This window comes from Ambystoma mexicanum, chromosome 7p (genome assembly GCF_040938575.1).
Source record: "Ambystoma mexicanum isolate Mex_15411 chromosome 7p, UKY_AmexF1_1, whole genome shotgun sequence".
Taxonomy (NCBI): domain Eukaryota; kingdom Metazoa; phylum Chordata; class Amphibia; order Caudata; family Ambystomatidae; genus Ambystoma; species Ambystoma mexicanum.
Genome location: NC_090939.1, coordinates 110,611,253 through 110,637,981, shown reverse-complemented (window position 1 = coordinate 110,637,981; position 26,729 = coordinate 110,611,253). Strand labels below are relative to the sequence as shown.

Below are 26,729 nucleotides of genomic sequence, written 5' to 3'. Positions count from 1 at the left end.
TTCAGTATTCCTTGTCCTTTCTTGTTCCTTCCCCTGACTTCCAGAGTGGTAAACTCTTTGTGTCAATTTTATCTTCGGCAGGAACCCTGTGGATTCCCCACTCAGGCTCCAGAGTGTCTGTGAAGGCAGGAAGCGAGAGAGGAGTCCAAAACTCTGCACCCATTTGTCTTCCAGGCTGACTGCGAGAATCCAGTTCAAACTAGGAGGCTGTCTGTCCTGAAAAGACTGCCAACCCCCCAGGTTTGTATGTTGCATGACTGTGTGATTGGCTGGGTTCCTGCATAAAAGTCTTAGAAGCTGAAGAGGTAGACCACCACTGGAATGAAAACCGAGAAGGACGATGAAGAAAACGTGGCTGAGATGATTTCCAGCGACCGGAGAGCCTGCTGTGTAACCAGCGGCTTCTCTTACCCTTCCTATCGACCTGGGTACTCTGAAAATGACAACACTGACTCAGTGCCTAGTGAGACCCACTAGACTCAAGAAGACCTTCATTTTGAGCCATCCTACATCATGCTGCAACCTTGCAGAGCTGCAATACCCCAATGCCATTGGACCTCAAACCATTGTGCTGTGCACGGTCTTCCAAATTCCAGATCTTGCTGAAACTTTGTGGGCATCCCGCTGGACCTCCGGAGTTGTGAATCAAGTCCAAAAAGTCCCCTCATCAGAGTGCTGGACCTTGCAAATGACTAGAATCTGACTGGCGATATTCAGTCTTCTTCTGGCTCCTGAAAAGGGTGCCAAAACCACAGAAGCACATCCAGCCATGAAGAAAGTCTTGCCTGGAGCCTTTCCCATTGATCCTTCCTTCAAAAGTCCTTCGAGTGTCCAGTGTCCTGTCTTCGGTCTTCATGACAAGGAATCTAGTGACCAGGTTTTTGGCTGCAGATCCTGATGTCCTCCTGCTGCAAACTCTTCTTCTGTGCTGAGGTACTGTGTTGGCTTGGGTATTACTTACCTTAAGTATCGTGTGATTCCTGTGTAGCTTTGGGGTGTTTTCTGTGATTGGGAGCCCTCTCGTCCAGTTCACCCATGCCTCTGCTGGACTCCTCCTAGGGTATCATTTCTGAAGTCCCTGGACCCTCAACTAACTTTGAAAGTAGAATACTTACTTGTTTGAACAGTCTTCCTGAGGAACTCTGACTCTGCCTGCAACGGAGCCCTATCTCAACCTGCCTGCAGCTGGCTCCTAGACCACTAGGGTCCCTCTTCTGCCTCTGAGAGAACTCATGTCACAGAATTAGGAAGGGCTGGCTACTTTAAGGGGTCTGCCTTGAAAAGTAAAACATGTGTTGAAAGGTTTACGTACTTGTAAAAGAGTTGGTTGGTAACTGTAATTTTGAGAGTGAACAGTTACAAAATGTCTTACTTATCCTGAAAGTCTTCTGTACTTATACGTCTTCATTACTTATGTACGCATTATCTTCTGTACGTATAAGTCTTCATTACTTATACTTGTAAAAGTATAAGTAATGTTATTTCTTACCTTAGAAATGCTCTGCATTCTGAAAAGTATATATAGGGTTTGATTACATTTACACTGACCTACATACGTTCACTGTGGCCACAGATCTTAGGGTACTTAAACAACTTCACAGTGACCATGAGCTTTTAAGGCTCAAATGGCTGGTTAATAATCCTTTAGCTGCTGATAACGATAAGAAATTCATGCAGCACATGATAGTTAATAATGCAAGGACTCGTTTTTCCTGGACAACACATGCCCTTACTTCCTTTAATTCTAACGCTGAGGGCTCCTACCTAGATAGCCATAGAGTTCATTCTTCTTATACAACGTAATTGCATCTGTACCAGATTAAAAGCACAAAATACACATATGTCAAACCAAGACATGCATTTGATGCTCAGGTACAGGCCAGAAAAGCTTTACTGCGGAAACAGTGCAACGAAATTGTAAAGTGGTCAATCTTGAATAAGCGAGAAGCAATTGCTGTACTCAAATGCAAATACAGAAAATGGCTACGTTCACAAAAAAATGCAAATGTTTCAAACTGACGGAGAAGCGTTGCTTTAAAGCATCGAAAAAAAAGAATACGGCAAAAATATGAGCCTTAATAAACATTTCCAACTGCATGGCACAGAAACCAGCACAACTAAATGGAGTTAATGAGAATGTTTGGTTGAATATTATACAAAATCTTGTATGCCTGCCCCGTTCCCAGCATAGACCAATCAGATATTGAGTGTTCCGATTATAGTGCTCTGCAAATCCTTGAAGAAGACATATTGGCAGACTGAATTACTCGCATTCTCCTGGCCCAGACGGCCTAAATAATTTCATGTTTAAGCAACACCCTTCTTTACGGGCCAGAATTTTGCATAATATCTTTTCCCAAATAATAACAAGAAACATTATTCCTCAATCATGGAGCACTTGGGTAATAGTGCCCATTTTCAAGAGGGGCGATCGGTCTTGCGCTAGCAATTATAGGCCGATCGCCCTTCGTGAATCTCCAGGAAAGATATTCTCCAAATTTATTCTGAGAGACTTTAACAATTGGACCCTGGTACATCATCAACGGGGTCCATTACAGACTGGTTTTATTCCTGGAATGGGCACTAGTGTGAATTTGCTAACGTTAACATCTATCATGTCACATCACGCAACTCTCAAACAGACTTTATACATGGTCTTTGTAGACCTAAGAGCTGCATTCGATTCAGTGTTGCGACAGTTTTTGTTTAGCAAACTCATAGAGCGAGACTGTCCCTCATATCTAATTTCTCTCAATAAAGAGCTGCACACTAGCAACACCATCCAGGAGAGGCTGACGGGAGACAGAAAATGAACTGTTCCAATTGAAACTTATCGAGGGCTGAGTCAGGGTTGTACTGTTGCCTCAGCCCTCTTTAACTTTTTCATTTCAGATATGGGAGAAGCTTTTGTGGACAAAATCTGTGATGCTCCCAAGTTAGCCAACAAGCCAGTGTTATCCTTGTTATACGCGGATGACCTGGTCTACAAAGAGCATTAGATGCACTAGCGATTTATGTTGATGAGAACCTCTTAACCATACATTTGGCAAAGACCAAGGTTATGCAGTGTAATCTACCTAGGAAGCCTGGTAATAAAAAACTGAGTTGGTCATTACATGGCACTCAATTAGAATGTGTCCAACGATACACATACTTGGGCTCGATCATAACAAGGAAGGGAGAGGCAGAGATTTACAGGCAAACCTTAGGAGCCAAAAAAACAACCTCAATACATCACACCAAGTTAATTCAAGTCAAATACGGCAAATGTACTCTTTCTCCCCTGTTCACTTATTTTTTGCAGAAGGTTACTCCGATTCTTATGTATGCCTCCGAAACAAAAGTCATTCTGGGTGAGAATGAGTGGGTAAAACTTGATGGGCTCTCTTGGCGAGGTCTGTCACACCTCCTCACATGTGTTCCAGTCTCATGGATTCTGAATGAATTTGGTTTGATTTCACGTCATGCTCGATATCTGTAGCAGCTTGTGGCCCTTTTCAGGACGCGTATTTTAGCACTTCAAGATAAATCTGTTCTAGGGATATTGGCGAGTTATGTTTTTCCCTCTAAAGATGTATTCATTTCCAAATGGCGGAGGCTTGTTACACACGCTTTGGCTCTGGCTGATGCTTCGCTCATGCTTCTTTTAGAGAACCCAATGCGAGTGAAAACAAAACTTTTTCAAAAGGACTGGGCGACAACCAGAGCCAAATGCGAATCGTATTGAGACTTCAAAGAGCATCCATTTGCATTTAAAAAATACAGTATCGCAGAGAAATACCTATTGAAATCACCTTCTCAGACACACATAAGGGATTTCATGAGACTGAGATTCAATCTATGGCCTGTCAAGGATGTTTTAGCCAGATGGAAAAAAATTAACCAGACTGAGAACTTTGTTGTTTTTTGTCAGAAACCTAACCAGAAGGAAACAGTAAGGCATGTATTTGTTGAATGCATCATGTTGATTGACCATCGTAAAAAAACATCTCAAACAGAAACATATGCATATCGAATGGTCTCACCTGAGTTTTTATGGCAGATGATTCACTCTGGTTTTCTTACACAAATCAGAGCTAGAGCTATTAGGTTTCTACCTGAACTCAAATGGACTGATGTATTTTTATTTAAGTCAACCACGGTCCGATGAATTCTGTTACAGTGTTAGCTTCATTAATTTGTTTAGATTTTCATTTTACCTTTGTTTGTAATTTTGTATTGTGTTTAAATTGCTTGTTTAAAAAAAAAAGAAAATGATTGGTTTTATATATTGTAAAGTTGATTTTGATCAGCTAATTCAATAAAAAAAACAAATAATAATTATTGTAGGGTTTACCTACCTGGAATAGCTGTGTACCATTCTGAATAAGGGTACTCAAAGTCTTACTTTCCTTAGAAACTGTCTCGCCATTCTAAAAGAAAGTAGATAAAAGGTTAATTTACTCACCTGTGAATTGGGTCCCCCTCTTCCTAAAAGTAGTGGTGTTGGTTTCACTGTACTAGTCCTGTTAGGATATAAATGTCCGAGTCTCCGAAATTGAATAGGTCTGCCTTAGGTTATACTGATACTTACATTTGCTGACAGCACCTTTTAAAAGTATATAGGTTTTACCTGCCTAGAATAGCTGTGTGCCATTCTTGAAAAGTGTTCTTTAGGTGTAGCTTACCTTGGTATGCAAAGTGCAATCCTCAATTAGTGCAAAATGTTCTTACTGATCTTAGACTGTGGCCCACTGAGCTGAAAAGTTAGCGTAATTGTATATTACACCCCAAGGTCTAACTCCCCTAGAATAACGGTTTTATCCTGAATCAGAGTAATAGGTTTTTACTGTTCCTAGAATATGTGTCCCACTATTCAGAAAAGTATTTTTCCCAGTTGAGTTACTATGTGATTTCTTTGCTGAGCGTCATGGTACAACTGCTAGGGTCTACTACTCTGTATTACAGAAAGTAATCTAAAAAGTAACTAATTGGTTTTACTCCCCAAGCATAGGTGTGACCTATATTGAATGTGTATGAAAAGGTTTGACTTACTTAGACTAATGTTAGTTTTCTAAATAAGGTCTATGCTTTGGCCTGTGTACTTTAAAGCATAGTGTTGGGTTTTTTATAATATGTTTACATGATCTGTGATAGTACTTATTTCCCCCAAGATTTATCTGGGCCTACTTGTATTTAAATAAACCATTTATTTTTACAATACATAGTGTTTCAGTGTGTTTTTGGACCATTTGTATTACAATTTCTGTGTACTGATTCTACAGCCCTCTCTCCCACCTAAGATAAGCCTGGCTGCTCTGTCTACGCTACCATATACTCGGGTGGTACAGCCTCATACTAAGAGTGGAGTCTTGTACTGTCTCAGTTGAATGGTTTTACTTAGTTGGACTTCAGAAAGGAGCTGTGTGAAATGACCTAGATGAAAAGTCGGACCACCAAAAGTCTGTTTTTTTTCTTCCATTTTTTCGCATGTATATATGTGGGGGAGACCCCTACAACCCCTACACCTTACACCTATACATGTTTATTAACTTTACCCCCCGCCCCCACATATACATATGCAAATAAATGGGGGTCTGACTTTTGGTGGTCGAACTTTTTTACCACGGTAATTTCGTCCTATTCCTTCAGAAAAACTGTCCTAACAAACAGTAACAGCAAAACCTCAAGTACCAGAACACAAAGAAATCGAGGTTACAGTATGAACTACTGCGCCTGGCACAGCATTAGTTCATCCTGTGCTCTTTATCGCACTCTGTTCTAGTGGTTTAGCTTTTCCTGTGTTGGGATGCTGTCAGTAGCTGAGCTCACCTTAGATTTCCGGAAGCTTTAGAAAGCATCGCAAATAAAAAGCCCAATTGGAGAAAATGCCGAATTTGGCATGGGAAAAATAAACGAAAAACAAAAATGTCGAATAAGGGGAGCAGGGGTTGCAGGAGTGTCCCCCGCTCCCCTTCTTCGACATTGTGGGATTTCAGGGGTGGCAGGGGTGTCCCCTGCTTTCCATTAATTATATGGAAAGCAGGGGACAACAAAGATTTTTTTTAAAACGAGAAGAGAGTAAGGGACGCTGCAGCGTCAGTTCCCACCCATAATTGGGAGATGCAACTAGCGTCGCAGGGAGAAGCCCGACCCAGAGAGGCGAATTCAGGTGATAGGGGGTATTGAGGGGTTATTATAAGGACAAGGACAGGAATTGGAACAGCTGCGGAGTAACGGAGCACCGAAACATACTGGCTTCCACATTCAGAAATGATGGTGGTCGGGAACCTATCAAGACGGAATATGTCTGCAAAGAACACTACCGCCATCTCGGCGGTGAATGGTAATTTAGCCAGCGCAGAAAAATGAGCAAGTCTGGAAAACAGGTCAATGGTGATCATGATTTTAGTACAGCTACTCGAGGGTGGAAGTTCCACAGTAGAGTCAGTTGCTATCATCTGTAGGCAGAGATGTCTAGTGTAGAAGGCCTATGGGGTTGTCTTTCGAAGGCTTACATTGAGCACACACGCAGCAGGTTTAAATTCGGTTCTTTGTGACGATCACTTGCTGCCCAATCGTCGTTCACAAACAGTCCCTTGGTTCCACAGATCACCAAAGCTAGGACTGAAATGTGTGTTTCATGTGTGAAGCAGTATATTGACTTTAAGCACCACTAAGTAGGGCCGTGAGATAGGCTGTTGTAACGAAGTAGAACTGGAGCTTGTCTCCTTCTCCCACTTCCTTGCTCCATTCAGGAATGGGAGCTGGCATTTCGCGCACGTTGGGGGGGAACTACGGGGCCGACCCTGGCCATATGGTAAGGGGACGCTTAATACAGGCACAGCCCTTGCTCAATATGTCAGGTTCTCTCTTCACAGGTCAATGGTCCGCGAATTGGAAAAGGTAGTTGAGCAGGTCTTGTTTCAAAAGCTGAGTGAAGAGCTGAAATAGCTGAAGATGGCCTAGAAGAATAGGGACAAGTTCTTCTCTTTTCAGTCCGTCTTTCTTGAATTCAAAACCCAATCTGAAGGCAGGCATCGGCAAGGCCTGGAAAGCTGCTGGTATAGACATTCTAGCCAGTTCATCCTTAATGCCTGCCTAAATAAAGCAAAGCAAGCGTCCTGAAACCATTCGGCTTCCTCGGCTAGCTGTTTGAACTTGGTCACTTAAGTAACCATGTCCTGAGAACCTTGTTGGTAATCCAATAGCTTTTCCTGGACTGAAAATACTTAATCAGGACAATCAAACATAGCCTTAAATGTAGTGGTAAAGGCAACATAATTATCCAGCAATAGATCCTCAGACGAAAACAGATGGGTAGCCCAGGGCAATTCTTTGCCCGTGAGATGTGACACAACAAAGCCAACCTTAGCCCTTTCTGTTGCATAGAAAAGGGTCTTGAAAGTGAAATGCATCATGCAAGAATCTATTAATGGTCGTATCTTCTTCGGTGACCCATCATGCTGTTTAATAAAGGGTTCTCTTGTTACAGCACATCTTTGGTTAACACCGTTTATCGAAGAGCAGCATTTTCTGCTTTTAAATTGCGTACCTGTACAGTCAGTTCCTGCATGCCTCTAAGGACGTCTTGCATGGGATCTATAGCAGGAGGGGTTTGGTGGCATCTAAAACTGTCACTAGTTGAGCTCACTTTAGATTCCCTGCGAGGCTGACTGCATCGGTTCATTTGCTGAGTATGAGTGTCCTGAAGGTACGGGTGAGCCTCTCCGGTAGCCACCCTACCTGTTTAGTGAGCAATCCAGGCCGAGTAGCCCCCGGAGTAGACTGCCAGGACAAATCCTTCCAATGAATGGGAAAAAAAACCTGTTTGGCTCCAGAGTCCAGAGAGTGCGAGGATGTCAGCAGCCACAATGAACAGAGAGAGAGAGAGCAAGGAAAGGAAATGGAACAGCTGTGGAGTAATGGAGCACAGAAAAGGGGAAGAGAAGCCAGAAAATGGGAGAAGGAGCCAGGAGGCAACAAGAAGGGAAGCGCTGAGCTAGATATTTATCTAGCATTGTGACGTGAGGGATTGAAGGCAGCTCCTGGTATAAAGTACAGGAAAACTGGAAATGGTGAAACAACGCTGGAAAAAACAGAGCGAGAAGACTGTTTCCTGTTGGTACCTGGCAGCGCCATCTTTGAATGGATAGCTGCATGGAACAAACAGGGTGATAAACGCCAGGACGACAACAAGGACCAAGGGCGATCCTTCGTCACTGAATGCCATACAGCTCCCATACAAGGCCAAACAATTCAGGCAAAGACAAATCTATTACCGCACAAGAAAAGTGAAGGTGCACGGCTATAAGGGGTGGGGAGTGCATTTAGGAGCAACACATGTATGTTTAAAGCAGTTCTAGAAGCCTGCGTAAGCCCTGGTATAGAGCATAGGTGATATTGGGTAGCAGTAATGAAAAATAATGGGTGTGGGAAATACTGAAGCATCACCATATTGGAAGTGAGGTCTAGCATTTCCCTTTCCCAAGCCTTAGGAGTTAAGCTCAGAATAATAGCATTATCTAATTGTATCAGGCTGTAGGCTTGTGCAACAAGATTGGAATTGTTTATTTATACAGTGCTTATCCACAGCTGGAGTGTTTCAAAGTGCATGTGAACAGCAGGGTGAGGGTAGGGCTGCACTCATCCCGAAGGGCACATTCATGGGAGCCAGATCAGAGGGCTCCATCTGTCAAAATGCTCAGTTTAGATTTAGGGCACTAGCGCCCGGGACAATTGCTATCCCATTTGACCTGCCAGGTGGCTGGAAAATACAGTGCATGAGGCCATCAGAATTGGACCGATCAATGTGGTGCTCGAGCGAGCAAGGAGGTGTACAGCAGGTGGGCAACTGAGAATGGGAGCGAGGAGCGAAACATCCTGTTATTTAAGATGCGAAGAGCAAGAGGTGATGCCTACAAATTTAGTCCAGGGCCAGGGAGGCATTGCTGGGGCACCCACGTGTCTGGTATCAAGAGGAGCGCACTGTTATTTCAAAGGGCCAATTTGCGCTCAGAGTTGTGCACTGAGCTCATGCTAATGACCAGGTGCATGCTCCAAATCTTCCACATCCTCCATAGTTACAGAAACTTCTTTCTGTTTTTATATTTCTTTCCCTTACACTTGGCTGCCAAAAATGTGTACATATGGCCCAAAACCTCCTTGTCATTCATTCCCTGCTCAGGCCATGAGTTATACATCCCTCCTCTCATCTCGGGCACCCTCATAAATAAACAGGTGAGACTATATGGGTAGGCGCATGCTCACCACATTCTGGGAAGAAGGGTTTGAGGGAAACCACAGCCATATCACAGCATTCTCACGGCCTCTCGTATTCTCGCAGGGGAAGTATCAACAACCAGTGCACTCCACAACGCAGGAGCAGGGGAAGAAGCCTGACCCAGGGGAGCCAGTTCTAGGGAGAGCTGCAGCCGTGCCCCAACGTCCCTGCAGAGACCAGGTGAGCGTAACAGAAGACAAAAGAAGAACTGGAATGTTGGTTATCAGGGACAATATCAAGGAGGGCCACAACGGGGTTAGCTCACGGCTGGGAAGGGGCCGGTTCACAGGATTCAGAGAGGGCAGAGGAGAATTTTGAGGAATGGGCCCAAGGTGTGGAAGTACAGGGCAGTCTTGGACATGCGGGAGTATGGTCTCATGGGAATGTAGGAGCAGACAAGAAGCTGCATTTGACCCGTGCATGCCCCCATACACACAAGGAGGACCATTCCCAGCCATATGCCTTGGCAGCTCCGAATGTGTTGTATTGTGTACCACCCATGCCCCCACCTAATGTCCCGCCCCAGTATCCGCAGATGCCCATACCAGCGCCCAACAGCATGATAGTTTATGCCCTACATCAGCCACTGCTGCAGGTCCCCCAGGTGCCCAATAACAATGTGATGTCCCATGGCACAAATTAGCAGGGGCCAGTGTGATGGGTATGAACCTGTTTACATTTCCAGGAAATAATACATTCCCAGATTAGGACAGCCCACAGAGACCTTTAGCGTCCCCAGTCCTGTCAGTCACTTCCAACCCACAAGAGGGAACCTTTGGTGGAAACAAATCATTTGTTTTCATGGTAGACAGCTGAGCAATTAAGTCATGCATCAAGGAGGGGCATTTTCCCTTATTGGGTGAATTAATGGACTCCTAAGAGTACTCTGGGGCAATCAAATCGGTTCCATTCACAGATGAATTACCCATGAAGGTAGTTAACAGAGTAGTACGATCCCCTGTGAATTTGTTGGGGAGGGACGTGCTAAGCAAACTCAATATGACAATATCATTCATGGAGGAAGGTGTAGTGTGCTCGACCCCAGGAATATTTTGTGTGAGGGCCATTGTCATTGGCACGCATTAGCAAGTGAAGGAGCAACCCGAGTGGTACCTGTACACCCAGATTTCTTCACATACAGGGTTACAGTGTTGCTCAATGCAGTGACAGGTGTGGCCATTAGACCGTGGAGGGTCATCTGCATTTTTATTTCGACCAGCTATGCCCCAAGACCATAAAGCAGGGATGGCCATTGCAGGGGGGAGAGTGGTGCGCAGTCCTGTACATGGATCCAACCCAACCATTGAAGAGGGGGTCAGACAGGCAACTGTTTGAGGACACCGACTATGACAGGGAAGCAATATTGGATGTGTGTGTTCCTTGTGAAATAATGATCCAATATCGCAATGTGCTATGCCCCATTATGATAGCTGAAGGTATGCCATCATTTGCCCAGGACAACTTAACACAAGGACCAGACGGTTTATGGACAAGTAATCCCCATGATGTAGGACAGTTAAAGAGTGTGGCAGCAGTGCACATTACCCTTAAGCAAGGAGGAATAAGACTCAGAGTAAAACAGTACCCATTGTGCAAGCAGGCAGATGAGGATATGAATGACCCCATCAAAGCATAATTGCAGCAGGGCATTATAGTACCCTCAGAGTCTCCCTGTAGCATGGCTATATACCGCATCAAGAAATTAAATGGGGGTAGTTTGAGGATGATTCAGGCCTTATAACGCCTTAATAGTGTGGTTCACGAGGAATTTCCAGCTATCCCGAACCCAGCCGCTATCCTTTGTAACATACCTAGCATGGCGACTCACTTCACTGTCATTGATTTAAAGAATGCATTTTTCTCCAACCCATTACATTCCGATTTCACAGCTTTTACCTATCGCGGGATAAGATTCCAGCCTACTCGTCTCACACAGGGGGATTATGAGTCCCCCAGTATTTTTAAACAGTTACTTTATGCTGACTTAGGGAACATACACATGCCCAGTATCATAATCCAATATGTTGATGATTTGTTGGTATGCAGTGCAAGCAAACAGCAAAGCAAAGATGACTCCATCACACTGTTGAAATTGTTAACAGACGAAGGGTACAGGGTGGCCATGGCCAAAATGTAATACTGTTAACAGGAAGTGTTATTTTTAGGACAACTCATTTCTGTTGATGGTAAGAGAGTCACGCCTGAGCATGCAGCATTCCACAGCCAGTCACAGTTAAAGACAAGCAGAAGTTCCTAGGGTTGTGGAATTATTGCACAGCATGGATCTTTCACTACCCCACATACACAAGGCTATTATTACAAGTACTGAAGGATGCCCAAAGTACAAAAAGACTCATCACATGGACTGGAGAGATGGTGATATGCTTCCAAGAAGTGATAACCCTATTTGAGCAACCCCCGACTACACCAAGGAGTTTTATTTGTTTTCCCATTCAAATGGACAGATGATTACAGCAGTGTAAACACAGAAATGTACCATGGGTCAGAGGCCCTTGGCCTATTATAGTGGAATGTTGGACTCATTGATGCATGGTCAGTTACCATGTGAGCAGGGCTTGGCCGCTTGCAGCTTTTGCCAATGGAAAATCTGCCACGATTACAAGGGGGTGCTCAGTAACTTTATATGTTGAACACGCAGTATTCACAATTCTTGAGAGGTCCAAATCCACAATGACTACGCGGAAAGCATCAGCATACAAAGAGATTTTATCAAGCCCATCCCTTCACATTGTTGGGTGCAGAACTGTCAATCCAGCTCCTTTTCTCACTAAACAGATTATTCACGGGTATGAAGTGCAAAACCGTGTTACCTATGAGGGCCCTGAGAATGACATACCTAAGTGAGGGACTGTGCTCTTGAGGACGGAGAGGTCTTATTTGTGGATGGTTCAGCGACCATAGAGCAGAAGAAGGGCAAAAGGCACAAAGGGTGACAGTGATCCACTTAGTAGACGGATAGTATGAGGTATTGGTTCAGGAGAGATTGCCCATGCACTACTCTGCCCATGATGCAAGGCTCATTGCCCTAATTGAAGTGCTGGAAGCCTCCCAAGGGTGCCGAATGACAATATACTCCGATTCAGTGTATGTCACCACCACTGTACATCCAGGATTATCTTGGTGGATGAGGAGAGGGTTATTCAGGGAATTTCGTGAGTTCCATATAGATTCTGATGATATGGGGGAAAGATGTAGCACCTACAAATACCTTATTGTTATTGTGTGGCCGTTCTCCTGGTGGGTGAAGCAGGACCATGTGCATATCCAGACACTAAATCAAGGGCCACATTTATACTTTGAGAAGTTTTTCCCCGCTGGGGAGCGTGCAACGTACTTAAATCCGATAATGCCACTCACTTCTTCACCAAGCTATTCAAAGAGATAGCTACATTGGTAGGCATTCGGCATAAGATGTTCTCCATTTACCATCCTCAAGCCAACGGTATTGTTGAACAAAGAACACACCTTTGAAGGGGAGTTTGTCTATATTGTGTGTGGCCCTCAAAAAGAACTGGGTCCACTGCTTGTTCTGGACCAGTACAGTTTGAGAACGCAACCCTGAAAAGTTCATCACCTCTCGCCTCACGAACATTATGCCGGGGAGGAGAATGCACATGCTACTTTCACCTCCGTGTAGTGCATTTGATGCTCACAGGTCTGCAAGTATTTTGGGGGAGGAGTTCACAGGGTATTTGCGTCAGTTAACCAGATGCATACAATTCTCTCTCAACAGATATCATCAAAAAGAGAAGAGTTGGAGGACGGCACAGGCGCCCAACACTAAGCTTACTGCCACTGCAGGTCCTGCCTGGAAACACCATCTGTGTCAGGAACTGTCTCCGGCTTTGGAGTCATCCACGATTTAACGTGCCCTATACTGTTGTATGTGCAACACCTTTTGTCATAAGGGTAAAAGTGTTGCGGTATTGTGCTCACCTTTCTGATGCCTGGAAGGCACCTCAAACAGCTTCTCCTTTTCCAGGTCCACAGCAACTTCCAGATTAAAGATATAACTGTATTAGAATGATTGCCAGCAATTGATGTTTTAAAAGCAAGCATTGCAAGTAGAAAATGTGCTTTCCTTTCAGGAAAATGTTAATTCAACTGTAGAAGACATGAATCTTAGAGTTAAAAAGCATGAGAAATACTGTGATCACTCCATGGCTGTCTTCTTCTCGTTCTGTGCATGTTTCACACATCAAGCCATCTGTAATAGTGTCAATATTGTATATATGTTTATGTTTTGTTGCAATGTATATGTGTATATACTTTGGGTCAGTTTATATGGTGTGGTTATATAAAGGGGGGTATAGAGGGTGTGCACATAATGATATTTTTCAAAATGATGTTGTCCACATGAAAAGAACTAGAATAACAGATATCAAGACTTGGTTCAGAAAACAATGTAATATGTGTGGGGTTTGATGAAGATAGGGAATATGACCAATGCAAAGGGGTGGTGTTTCATACAGTGGCCTTGTGCACCATCCAGAATTCAGTATTCTATGGTACGGTCACATGCACTCTGTGGCGAATGAGAGGTAACATGGGAGCTGTTATGTTTGCTCCCTCATCCCTCATGTGTCAGGGTAGCCCAAGCTGTTAATACCCCAAGAGATGCCACCTTTGGTAGCCAGTGTCTAGTTAATTTGGCACTGTGTCGGGTACGACACATGTTCCAAGGGCACAAAGTACAGATTGTACTGATGGACTGAGACGATGGAGAATGTTCAATGAAAGAAAAAGAACCACAGTGCATGATACACCCATTGCTAAAGATGAAAGGGGTGCTGTTCTTGGCCAACAAATGGGAGGTGACAGTAGTAAGCTGTGCAGCAGAGGGTTTGGCGGGATTCGATGAAGAATTAATATAGAACTTGAGCAAACTGTGTTGCCATATGGGGAACATACGTGTCAAAGCTAATGTGGATTGAAGCAAAAGAGACTCCAGTGAAGGTACAGACAGAAGCAGAATATGAGTTTTGCTTCCAAGGTACTGGCACTGTTCCCATGGGAAATAACAGCAAGTGCAACAAGACATTATACATCTCCTATCTTAGCAAAGAACCAGCTGCTCTTATAGACATATTCTGGGTTTGCGGCCAGCAAGCCTACATGCCTCTCCCGCCATAATAGAGAGGCACTTTCTCACTAACTACTCTACATTCAGCTGTGGTTCCTGATGTACACTTGTCTTTAGTAAACATGCCAAGACCAGAGCTATCCCAACAACCGCGAGTGAGGCCAAAGAAACGCTCAATCACGAGAAGCTGTCAGAAACTATCTAATTACCTGTCCAAAAATTACCTGTCTTCCAGGCCACAGCCAACACCAAATGGTTGCAGATAGTGTGGTGTGAAATGATCCATTTGGCAAACTATACAGAGTGGGCTCTGCACTTGATAAAAAGTGAGTTGCGAGCAATACAGCTGATGACCCTGCAGAATCGGTATGTCTTGGACTTGTTGACTGCCATGGAAGGGAGCGTGTGCCAGAAAATAGGGTTGTCGTGCTGCATGTACAACTCTCCCAAATGATCGAGACGATGGGTTCTTGTCCCACATAAAAGGGGCCCTACACAAGCTGAAGACTGGAATGGAGACATATGCAGGAGTGGAAGCCGATGATTGTTTTGATGCTGTGTTCTCCTGGGCACCAACTTGGCAAGGAATAGCAGTGAATATACTGGTTCCTATCATACTGTTTCTGCTGCTAATTGTCTGCACATGCCAGATGGTCCTTTGATGTTGCACCAAGACTCTCCCAAACAGTGCCATGATGATGGTATCAATAAGGGCAGGTGGAGCTCCTCCTATCGCAAAACACCAGTATACGCAAACAGACAGTACAGATAGACCATCTATGGTGGGAATTTGAACATTCTATAGATCCCCTGCGGACATTAACTGTGCCCCCACCAGACCCGGAAAATTATGTAGAACACTGGGTTTACTTAACTGGGGATAGCGATTCTCTTTACCTTAAATGTACCCCAGAAAAATATGCCCAAGTTGGGGGAGGTTTATGTCACATGTGCAGAGTATGGGTGCCCAAGGATGATAATTATAGATGAAAGGAAGGTGCTGGTTAGATAATAGAGGATTAACTAAACAGAGGAATGTTGGGATGCACGTACAGCTCCCATATAAGGCCAAATGATTCAGGTTAAGAAATATCTGTTAGTGTACAAGGAAAGGGAAGGTGTGCGGCTGTCGGGGTTGGGGAGCACAGCTTGGAGAAACAAATGTATTTTTGAAGTAGTTCTAGTTGCTTCATTAAGCCCAAGTATGGGTGATGTTGTGTAGCAGTAGTGAAATATAATGTGTAACAATGAAGATGCAGACACAGTGCCTGGGTGCAGGAAATACTGAAGCGTCACCATATTGGAAGTGAGGCCTAGCATTTTGTATTCCCTGTTAAGAGGTGTAGTAGCGTGGCATGCTGAAGAGTTTGAATCTTTTTCCCTTTCCCAAGCCCCAGGAGTGAAGCTGAGAATAGCCTTATTGTCTATATCAAGCTGTAGGCTTGTGGAACAAGACTGGAATGTGAATGGCAGAGTGAGGGTAGGGCTGCTGCACCCATCCTGAAGGTCAAATTCATGGGCGCCAGATCAGAGGTCTTGAGCTGCCAAAATGCTTGGTTTATATTTAGGGCCCAAGTGCCCCTCCCATCCCCGAGACAATGGCCATCCCATTTGAACTGACAGGCAGCTGGAAAAAAGAGTACATAAGTCCATCGGAATTGGCCCAATTAATGTGATCGTCGAGAGAGCACGTAGGTGTACAGCGGGTGAGCCGCTGATAAAGGGGTAACATTCCAGGTACACTCGCCAATCCAGTAGCTGGAACCAAGGTGACAGACTAGGTGAACCACATGTTAGAGGGAAGGGACAGATTAGGATGTGGCCAATCGGTCAAGGGACTTTAGGGGACTGGTAGAATGTATATAGGATTTAGCCGATGATGGTGGGGGATTAATACTGTATATTGTTCACTTCATGAGTGATGATTTCTTCCCTTAAAACCTCGTACTTGCTTTGAACTAACAGAGAGCTCTGTGTCAGTTTGGTTTTATGGGAACTTCTGATACCTTTTTCCATTTTGTATACAAAATAAATCTTGTTTCCTTGCAAGCGGTGCACAGAGCCTGTTCTCTAGAGGAGTGTTTTTTATTGTGTGGTTGTTTGAAGGTCTTGCCTTCCACCTGTTAAAACTGCAGGACTAAATGTCAGTGTCTAGAAATGAAAAACAGATTCTGAGTGGCCCCATGAAATATGTCGCACCTTTCACACTTGCTGCTTTTAAAGAATAGCACTTTCCAGGTGGGACTCCTGTGTGAGCGAAGTGAAGGCCATTGCTAGGGCGAAGTGCAGCGTTATCAGCTTGCAAGACCCACTTCCCAGGTAATGTGGGCAATAGCACCAAAGCACAATACCAGGAGCGAAACACCTTATTTGACAAAAAGATGGCGGCCTCGGAAGAAGCAAAGGGAGTTGTAGAAAGAGGCATGTTTTCCTTTCTATGGTGTGCACAAAGCCAAAGGTGGGGAGGCATGTTAGAGAAAGTAGTGATGGAGGTGAAGTTAAATGTGCACCCATACAATAGTTCACACAGCCACTTGGTCTCGGGTGTATAGCTCAAGGGAAACGTGCTCACCTTGGAAGGAAGATGACACCGAGCAACACAGGTTCGATCCCCGGGTCCGAGCTCAGAAACCTCTGGGTATTAAGCGCGTTATAAATAACATATCATTATCATATAACTTCACCCTTCAAACACAGCACAGAACGCCCCCACACAGCACACAGCACTTCTGCCATGGAAGACTGCGTCAACCTGCGTCAACCACCACAAGATGTCTCTGCGGCCACCAATCAAGTTCACGTTCAGCCCTGAGCACTAGCCCCCCAACCTGCCACAGCAACCTCTAACCCCCTATGGCACTTGATCCACGAAAGACTGAATCCCCCACCTTCACTATCCACTTACCCTGTGGCAAAGAGTACTGTGGTCTCAGCATGCTGCCACGAATGCTCGGCCCGGAGCAGCCTGACTAGTGACCACCCCCAAGCAGTACTTTAGCCAACTCGTGCTGGACCAGCCCCCCTCCCCCCGGCCCCCTCCCTCACCAAAAGGCAGCACTGCAGTCATGGAAGGCCACCTAAAAACTCCCCCCGCCGACCCCCAAAAAAGCCAAACTTACTGGCTGAGAGGATAGCTGGGGGCAATGCACTTGTACTGGAAACAAGACTACACTGAGCAGCACGGGTTCGATACCTAGTCCCGCGCTTAGAGGCTGGTGTCTGGGATGTAAAAACAATGTAATTATTGTAATCAATGCTTGTTTAATTGTGTCGTCTACCAAGGTGTGTATCTGTTCCACTACTAAATCCGTGGAAGCACCTATTCGTTTTTGATAAAAAGGCTTTGTTATTCAATGTTGTACTTGGTGTGGTCCTATAACACGGTCCCCTCGTCTTTATTTGCGGGATTGAGTCTGGCAGGGTCATCTCACGCCACTCTCTAATACCTTTCGTTTATTGTTGAATAATAGTCTTCGTTTTGGGAGGTGATGTTTGGTGTATCCGTGGGCCAGTGCTGGGTGGTGCTCTCACCCCAGTGTCAGCTGCTTCCATTTCATAAAAATGTTGTTGGAAACAGAAACAGGCCTTACCGAGAAATGTTAAAGTTGGGAGCACCGCTTTAGTGGGGAGGCAGCACACGCGGGCCGTCCTTGAGAACAGGACCATGCCATGCACCAGGTCCATACCCTGATCGGGCCGACTCAGCCCTTCAACAACACCCCCCCCCCCCGCACCCACGATAAATTGAGTACCACGAGTGGGCAATAATAGTGACAATGTATATTACAGTGCTTAGAAGCTTGGGGAATCTGGCATTAGGCGCTATATAAATCATCACATTATTATTTAAGTTTTCAAGTTAGTCCTCTTTTGACAAGCTCTCAAATTGTCCTACGTCAGGTGTGAGATGTTCAGCCAGACCAGGCTTTAAGGCTCACGCTGCTTTGCATTTTTGTAGCTGTAGTCCTGTAAGCTAGACCTAGAACTGTGAGGGCTGTACCTAATTGCAAAATAAAGTGAGATGATGTGCACAGACTTGCAGAACACCTCCAATCTGATAGGGCACAATTTGAGGGCTCTGTTTTTGTATGAGGGGCCGCTAGGGGAGTAGTTCAGCATTGCCAACATATACTTCGCATTGCTGAACCCACTTTATATGATGTGAAATAGATATCATACAATAACACACAGGCATAACGAATGACATATGTCAGTGAATTACATGTGTACATCATATTAGGAAACACTGATATTACCGGCATATCATAGGGGTCTCTCTCTCTCTCTCTCTCTCTCTCTCTCTCTCTCTCTCTCTCTCTCTCTCTCTCTCTCTCTCTCTCTCTCTCTCTCTCTCTCTCTCTCTCTCTCTCTCTCTCTCTCTCTCTCTCTCTCTCTCTCTCTCTCTCTCTCTCTCTCTCTCTCTCTCTCTCTCTCTCTCTCTCTCTCTCTCTCTCTCTCTCTCTCTCTCTCTCTCTCTCTCTCTCTCTCTCTCTCTCTCTCTCTCTCTCTCTCTCTCTCTCTCTCTCTCTCTCTCTCTCTCTCTCCTCCTCCTCCTCCTCCCCACCCCCCACCCCCCGGACCCCCCCCCCCCCCCCACCTCCCCTCTCTCCCTCCTACTACTGGCTCTGCAGGCCAACTAATGCCAAACACACAACTATGGGAATATAACACTGTGTATTAGGGACAATCTATAAATAAACATTAGGGCACATCTATATGACATTTAAAGCATAAGGGGTGATAAATAAAGGACAAAATGCTATGTTTCACTCTTATATGGAAGTTCGATTTACAGGACGCTATGTACTAGCCCCTCGTTGCCCAGTGGTAGCTCCTGGCCACTGGTCGATGCTGGATACCCAGGAGCTGCTTTTAGCTCCTGCTTATCCCACCTTAATTTCAGTCCCTGGAATGAGAGCAGCATCGATGGAGGCAGCTGCCGAGGTGGGACCCAGCCTGGTATTCAGGGACACATGCATTTTAATTGTGTGTATCCTGATGGAATAAAGACATCATACTGAGCTGCATGGCCCATACAGATGGGGGCTGGGAGGACATGGCTGGGCTCTGCAGAGGATGTTGGGGTTCTGACTTGTCCTTGAAGGGAGTGGAGGCCCAGGTTGCAGGGTCTAAAACTGTCTCTGTTATTTTCTATTGTTTGTTAATTATTAGTGTTTGCACATAGCGTGAAAAACGCACGAGTTCAGCAGCACGACCAGTAATCAGTGGCCAGAACGCAAATTTAAATATTGCTTTTTTGCTTACATAGGACTCAGATCATTTATTTTCAACTCAGTGCAACCTTTTCCAAGAAGGAAGGACATATAAAGGTGTGTTTTCGGCAAAAGAAGCTATTAAAAAAGGAACTGCAGCTAATTGTACTAACATTGTAAACTGATGCTTATTAAACTTTTACAAGGTTCATTTCTAATGATCACTATGCACAGGAGCCAATGTTTCAAGTTGCAAGCTACTTGGCACGCATAGAAAGTCACTCGCCCCCTCAATTCTAACCCTCCACAGAGCACACTCGCCAGCACTCAGTTATCACTAGCCAATGGTTAGTGGTGAGTGCACATTTTGAGGGCTGACTACCAGTATATATTGTTGTCATAAGATATGGGATAAAGTACTCCCTACCATACATTATAAGGATATTGCGAGTCACTGATTAGTTCCGTGACCAAACATAGTGGCAGAGTTCCTTTATAAAGTCACACAACTCCAAGGTGACTTGCAGTATCCTTTTTACATATGCAGGCGTGATTTTATTTCTTATAGTACATGGCCATGCACTGTGTTCCCATTTAATACCTGGACTCCTGACTAATGTAATGCAAGAGATGATCCTATTACAATCTGCTTGGATAAAAATAAAAAATAAATAAAACGAATCTGCAGCTTTTAATATGTTGCAGAAAAATAGTTTAAGCAGTTTAATGAAATGCATATAAAACGTTTTGTTTTTGCTTTAAAAAATGCAATAACATGCATATTCTTGCACTCATGTGTTAAACTCCAGCAGTGCACTAAATAACCATTCTACCATCAACAGTTCCTTTTTTTATTTAATGGCTGGAAAGTGTTGCAAAAAGCTATTTTACAAGAAAGGAATTTGAAAAGCTTGTCATGACTTTAAGTAGCTTCTATTGACAGTTGATATTCTGCTCTGTGCTGGCTCAGACAGCAGGCATTGCAACATCACACCTGAAGCCTAATAACTGATTATAGAGCAGTTGTGATGCCATTTTTCTATGATAGGCCATAGTCATGTCACAATTATCCTGTAATCATTGCATTATTTATAAGCTTTTATACGGGTAGTGCAGGCTTCCATGCATTCTACAAAACATTACACATATCCCACTACACAAATCATATTACCGCCGACGGTAATTCAGCGGATATCTCCATGGAGTCCTATGGACTCCACAAATGGGGACTTTCACTGCCTTACCACCACTGGTAATCCCGCGGTAAATCACCTGAACCGGCGCTAATGGTAATTTAGTTGGGAGGTATTTGAGCAGATTGACTGCCGGAATACCGTCAAACTTGTAATGAGGCCCATTTATTTTGGTTTAGTTCTGACCTGGATCATGAATGACATTTTGTTTTGGGATATGATTATTGTTAGTATTAATTGACCCCTAGTATGAATCTATATTTAATGACCTATTCATGATGACATTTCTTCATGGGAGCAGAAATGGTACACTTCCCAGACAAAAAAACAAGGCATAAATAGTATTTAATATATCTACTGTTACCATACAGTATTCTTTATTCTGGGGACAAATAAGCATTGGTGGAAAAAGTTAATTTTGCTGGGGATGTTTAACATGTGTCCCACCCACAAAAACTGCCCCACAATTTAGTGGTGAGCTAAAGACTGAAATAACATCTGCAGAGTGGCAGTGTCACCGTACTGCATGTTACGTAAAATGCCTCGATTTATAGATTACTATCTCACAATGGGACTCAGGACTACTAGTCCCATAATGCATTTGGCAGAGAAATGAAAGCCCAGTCAGCTGTAGTACTTGTGTGGTGAGATTGGCAGTGGCTAGCCACACCTGAAATCCTGTAAAATATTTGACCACATGGGCTCAAACTACAACAGTGAACGCTGTGGCCTTACTTGTCTAGTCTCTAGTCGCTTCCAGAAGCTGTCCCTCTGAAGAGGAGCCTTGTGGCATTCAGTCTTGAGGAGCAGTAACTTCCTCTAAGCTTCACTGCTGGCACCTCCAGTGCAGTAAAGCGATAACATTACCCAAGAACCATTGCAGGAGCGCGATCCCCTGAAGGTACACTAAACCTTAAGCCTTCACGGGACCACAAGAAGAATGTGGTACCCTTTTGAAGGATGAGTTCTTCAGATATCTGCAGTCCTACAATCATCTCATTTTCCAGACAAGTGATTGGAGGAGTATTGACAGAATCAGTTTCTGTGGGAGTTTCTATGGACTATGTCAGTGTCATTGAAATGACATCCCTGGGAATTATGATATTTTCCAAGAATGGGAATCCAGTGCTGGAAATGGTATAAAAGAGGAGTCACTCAGGGCATCCCATTCATTTCCTTAGGAGTCTAACTGAAGGCATGCCCAATAGGTTGTGTTTAGGTTGTTCCATATCATTGTTAAGCTTCCAGAGATGGTCTTTGGTGTCAGTGACTGTTGCTCTCTGTGAGATCAGAAGCCTCATTTATGGACCTTTTGGATGGGGAAATTCGGAGACATTAGTGAGGCATTGAAAAGCAGGAGTGCGTCTGGTCCAGTCATGTGTGCTTCTTTAAGAAGCCTCTTTCCCCTGGACATGGGCATCGGTGCTGCCTTGAGTGATGGACATGTGTGCATGTCGGTGGACTGCCCTTGTCCTATTAGCCCTTTTGGTGGCTTTTGACGCTATCGACCATCCACTGCTTTTAGGGAAGAGGGAGGAGGCTGGCACTAGCGGGCGCACCACCCTTGCATGGCTTTAATCTGTCTTGTAAACCATCTTTTGCAATCCCACTTTAATGCCTGACGCTCTAATGTTGTCTTGTGGGGTTAAACGGACAGCACCCACAGCCTGCTCCATATGGTTGGCGATAGGGTGTCACCAGACAGCCACTTACAGGAATGGTTATGAGTGGATGGGCCACGATTGGCCAAAACTCAACTCTGCAAAGACTGAGGTACTTCTGGTCAGTGTGAGCGAGGAACTCTGCAGGCTCAGCCCACCATCGCCTCCAGATTGAGTCGCTGAGATTCTTGTACACCAGTTTTCCAGCCTACTTGATTAAATGGATACAGTTTATACAGATCGCCACTCCCTGGCTTTCGCCCAGTTTCACAGATCTCGCGATATGTCTCCAATTCTCATACAACTCTACAGGCTCCCTGTCCAGCAGCGTATCCGTTTCAAAGCCTGTATTAACCATTGGCCCTTCCCCTATTCTGGATACTCATTTCCTCTCAGAGAACTTGGCACACCCTTGTGTGCTTGTTCTGCTCCACAGACGGGGAGGGTGTGGTGTTAAGCCTTCTCGGCACTGGCACCTCCACTCTGGAACTCCATACATTCCTCGATCCACTCGATTGATAATCAAAAACGTGTCTGTTCCAGAACAGAGCAGACCCTAAGTTCCATACCACTCTGTAAGTCAGCCATTAGTGCCAATGGAGCATGATCGCAATAAATAAATAATTAAAGCAAACCAATCACCTCCGGTTGTGAAGATGCTATGCGTTATGTTATGAGATCGGTTATGTTGTGTTATTTTGTGTTATGTTGTGCACTATATGTTGTATTTTATATGTTTTGGATTATGTTTATGTGGTATATTATGTTATGTGTTATGTAGTATGCTATGTGTTATGTTATTCTGTTATATGGTGTGTTATTTTATGTGCTATCTTATGGTATATGTGTTTTTGTTTTGTTGTGTTATTCTGTTATATAATGTGCTATTTCATGTGCTATGTTATGGGTTATGCTATGTTATATGTTTGTTTGGTTTGTTGTATTATTCTGTTATATGCTGTGTTATGGATTATGTTATGTTATATGTTTTGTTATGTTATGTTACTGGGTTTCATACGGACCTACACTGCGATGTGGAGGGTCGTCAGTCCCTCGGGAAGATCTGAAAGGGAGGGAGTGATTAGTTTAGTGGGGATGCAGGGGAAATGCAAGATAGCTCTGCTGTTGTGTTGATGCGTGCAGACCGGAAGAACCCTGAACTCTCCCTGCAGGTCGGATCTATCTGCCTAGTGCCGAGAGCACTTGAGGGACCTGTGTCCAGAGGGGAGCCACATGTTGCAAGAACCCATTGGCGGGGACGGTGCAAAATAAGTTGGGGGAAGGTGTAGCATTCTGAGGTTTGATGTCTATTTTTTTTAACATTTTCATAAAAAGTACAAACCAATCTGTCCTGCTGCCGGTCCTCTTCTGATATAAAATGTATGTTGTACAGTGGTAGAAGTGTACCAAAAAAGTAGTGACACTGTGACGCCAGTGGGGGACAGAGTAGGAAGGCAGGGAGCAACGTGCAACACATTTTCCAAGGGGTGCAGTCATGCTGGTTGACAACCAATTGAGTTGAGACATATTTCACTTTAGCTGTAACTGTTACCCTGGGGTTAGGATGAGAAGTGTGCTTTAACTACAAAAAGAATAGTTGCAGAATGGTTTAAATGGTTAAACAAAAAGTAGTGGGGCAGTTAACAGTAAAAATAATAAAAGTAGTGAAACACCGCTTCCGACCGCTCCTGCTCAGTTTGATCGCTCATTGTTGTAGAGCAATCACCATCCTGTTCGACATCTAGCTCTGCTCTGGAGCCATTGCCCTCACCCAATTCTGCCTCTCGGTTTAAATAGCCTCTCAGCGGGGCCCGCAGGTCTCCGGGAAGAGTCTTCAGAAAGTCCAGAACAAGGCCCTGTGGATATCGTCCGGAGCTTCAATCTTCACATGGACAGCTAACCTTCACAGAGAACTGGACATCGAGATGTTGGACGAAGATCTAGCAAAGCTGAGCAAGAACTTCTGACAAGGACTGGATCAGAACACGAAAACTCTTATCAGGAGACTCACTGCCACCACTGCAAACCCTTTGACCGTTACCTGCGGGCCGTCACTGCAAAGACTCTGTGAAACCAGCCCTATTGAGACAAGTCCACACAGAGCAAGAAGAAATCCAACCCACGTCTACACACTCAACCCGAGAAGATGGAGTAATGAGGCTCAAGCCTCGGTATCCAATAATCACCTCTGATGGATACAATCTGTCATCAAGAAGAGGACAGACAGACCACAGGTCTCTCGGCACGTTTCCATATTGAATCTCTCATGCTTTGCAGTACCACAAAGTATGGAGCCGGGATATCAGTGTGGGAGTAGGACCCTTGTACCATGCCCTGACTACTAGGGTTCTGGCCGTTAGGCACACTATGCTCAGGAATGGTTGTGTATATGAATCTTGCTCATGTAATATTTCTGGTGATACTGGCAAGGTGCATGCAATCAATTCATTCGTAGTTTCAATGATCTGATGCCAACATGATTGCAATGGTGGGCATTCCCACGCCAGGCATAGGAAGTCTGCAACCTGTCTTTGGCATCTAGCCCAGGTCGAGGGGGTGTTTGCATAATATGTGCATAGTTTGCTTGGAGTGTAATATGTCTGATGTAGGTGTTTATGGGGAGTGACTTTGCACCGACTATTCAATACTATGGTCCTGGTCTGCAGGCGCGCCTATCTCCATTGCTGATCCGTAAAGGCTTCTCTAAGGGTGTCCTCCCACCTGTTTCTCGCCTCGTCTTGCACACATACCCTCTGCGTCTTAATCATAGTATATGTGTTGGTTACCATCTTGTTGTATATAGGGAGGTTTGTGATATGTAGATCTACGGGGGACATGGTAGTTGAGTATGCACGTGCTCTATGTTGTTCCAGCACATTTCTAAGCATTATATACCCAAGGCCGAGATTTCGTTTACCCCTCTCTCTTTTAGTCATTCCAGCGACATTAGTTGCCCCTCTAGATATAGGACTTGCAGTGTGTGAATACTAAGGGTTCAAAGTGTCATTGGAATATCTTTTCCTGCGTCGGCTCTATCCCTTTTACCTCATATATAGAGAAGTCCAGGGAGTAGAGCCTGCTTGGTCCAACCAGTTTAGCCACTTTATTCAAAGTATTCCGGTTGTGTGTGCTGTCAGTACTTATCATCTGTTAACGGCCCTCCTACCCCACAGTATACATTTGCCGGGTGCATTACTGCTTTTTCTATCCTCGCATGGGGAGATTCGTGTTGCTCATTAAACCGCCAGGTGCATATTGTGCCTGTGCATCCAGGTAACACGCGTGCAGGTCTGTGTCGTGAACCTTTTCATAGGGACTCCTAAGTATTTTGTAAGATATTCAGGGTTATCTACCAGCCAAGGCCAAGTTGGTCATCATCTTTTTCACCCTACGCCAAAACTGCCACAGGGGGATGTTTGACATCTATTGGAAGGGGTCCTCAATCGACCCATGTGGTTGGCTCAGTTGGTTTGAGTAGTGTGCTGGGATGTTGAATTTGATCATTCTAGAGCGGCGATCACTCAGTGGAGACCTCGGGAGACATTAGGCCATGCATCTGGTGTGGCCATGCCAACGTCCTGGTAGTGTTGCACTTGGGGTAGGGTAACTGTGAGGACAAGTCCTGCCGCAGCCCTAGCATCGGGCAGTGTGCCGTGCTTTGCTCTTAATCACAAGCGAGTAGACATGCCGGAGTGGGCAGTGGTTCCCAAGTCAACAGCGCGGTGAAATCACTCCAGGAGAGCCGCGCGTCGGGAATCCCGCGAGCAGAATTTCAGCGGGGCAGCTGAGAGACAAAATTACAGCAGAGATATTGTGTAAAACACAGAGAAGATGCAGATTGTTTATTGAAAGGTGGCCTGCAAAAATGTCCTTAAGGATTCAAATCAAAGTAGAGATTTGGTTCTTTAGTTGAAGTCCCTCCTGAATCTGCAGTCTAATCTCTTACTATGCAGTTCAATCGATAAAGCTTTCTTTCAAATCAGTTATCTGGCATTAATGGGACCCAATGGCTCTGTATCATCAAATGTACTGGATACCGAATGCAGACAATAGAGGAAAAATCCTGGACAAGAAAGCTTCCTGGCCTTCTGTTCTGCTTTTCTGCTCCCCAACCCCACGCCACTCGGAATCTCCATTACAGGGCCTCAACACTTTGCTATCAAGCATTTTCTTACCTGGAGCTGTTACAGAGAGGCCTGTTATCAAAGCTTTTACTGTATACATCCAGTCTTTTAAACGTAGCCATCAAGTGCAATTGCAGCATGGGGACAGTGGCGGTGCGGTGAAAAATTGGCG

At 44.7% G+C, this 26,729-nt stretch overlaps 1 protein-coding gene across 2 annotated transcripts in view; it reads right to left on the bottom strand.

The window, feature by feature from the left end:
• TIGIT (T cell immunoreceptor with Ig and ITIM domains) overlaps window positions 1-26,729 on the bottom strand; it is a 270,659-nt gene that overhangs the window by 124,984 nt on the left and 118,946 nt on the right. The window lies entirely within an intron of this gene.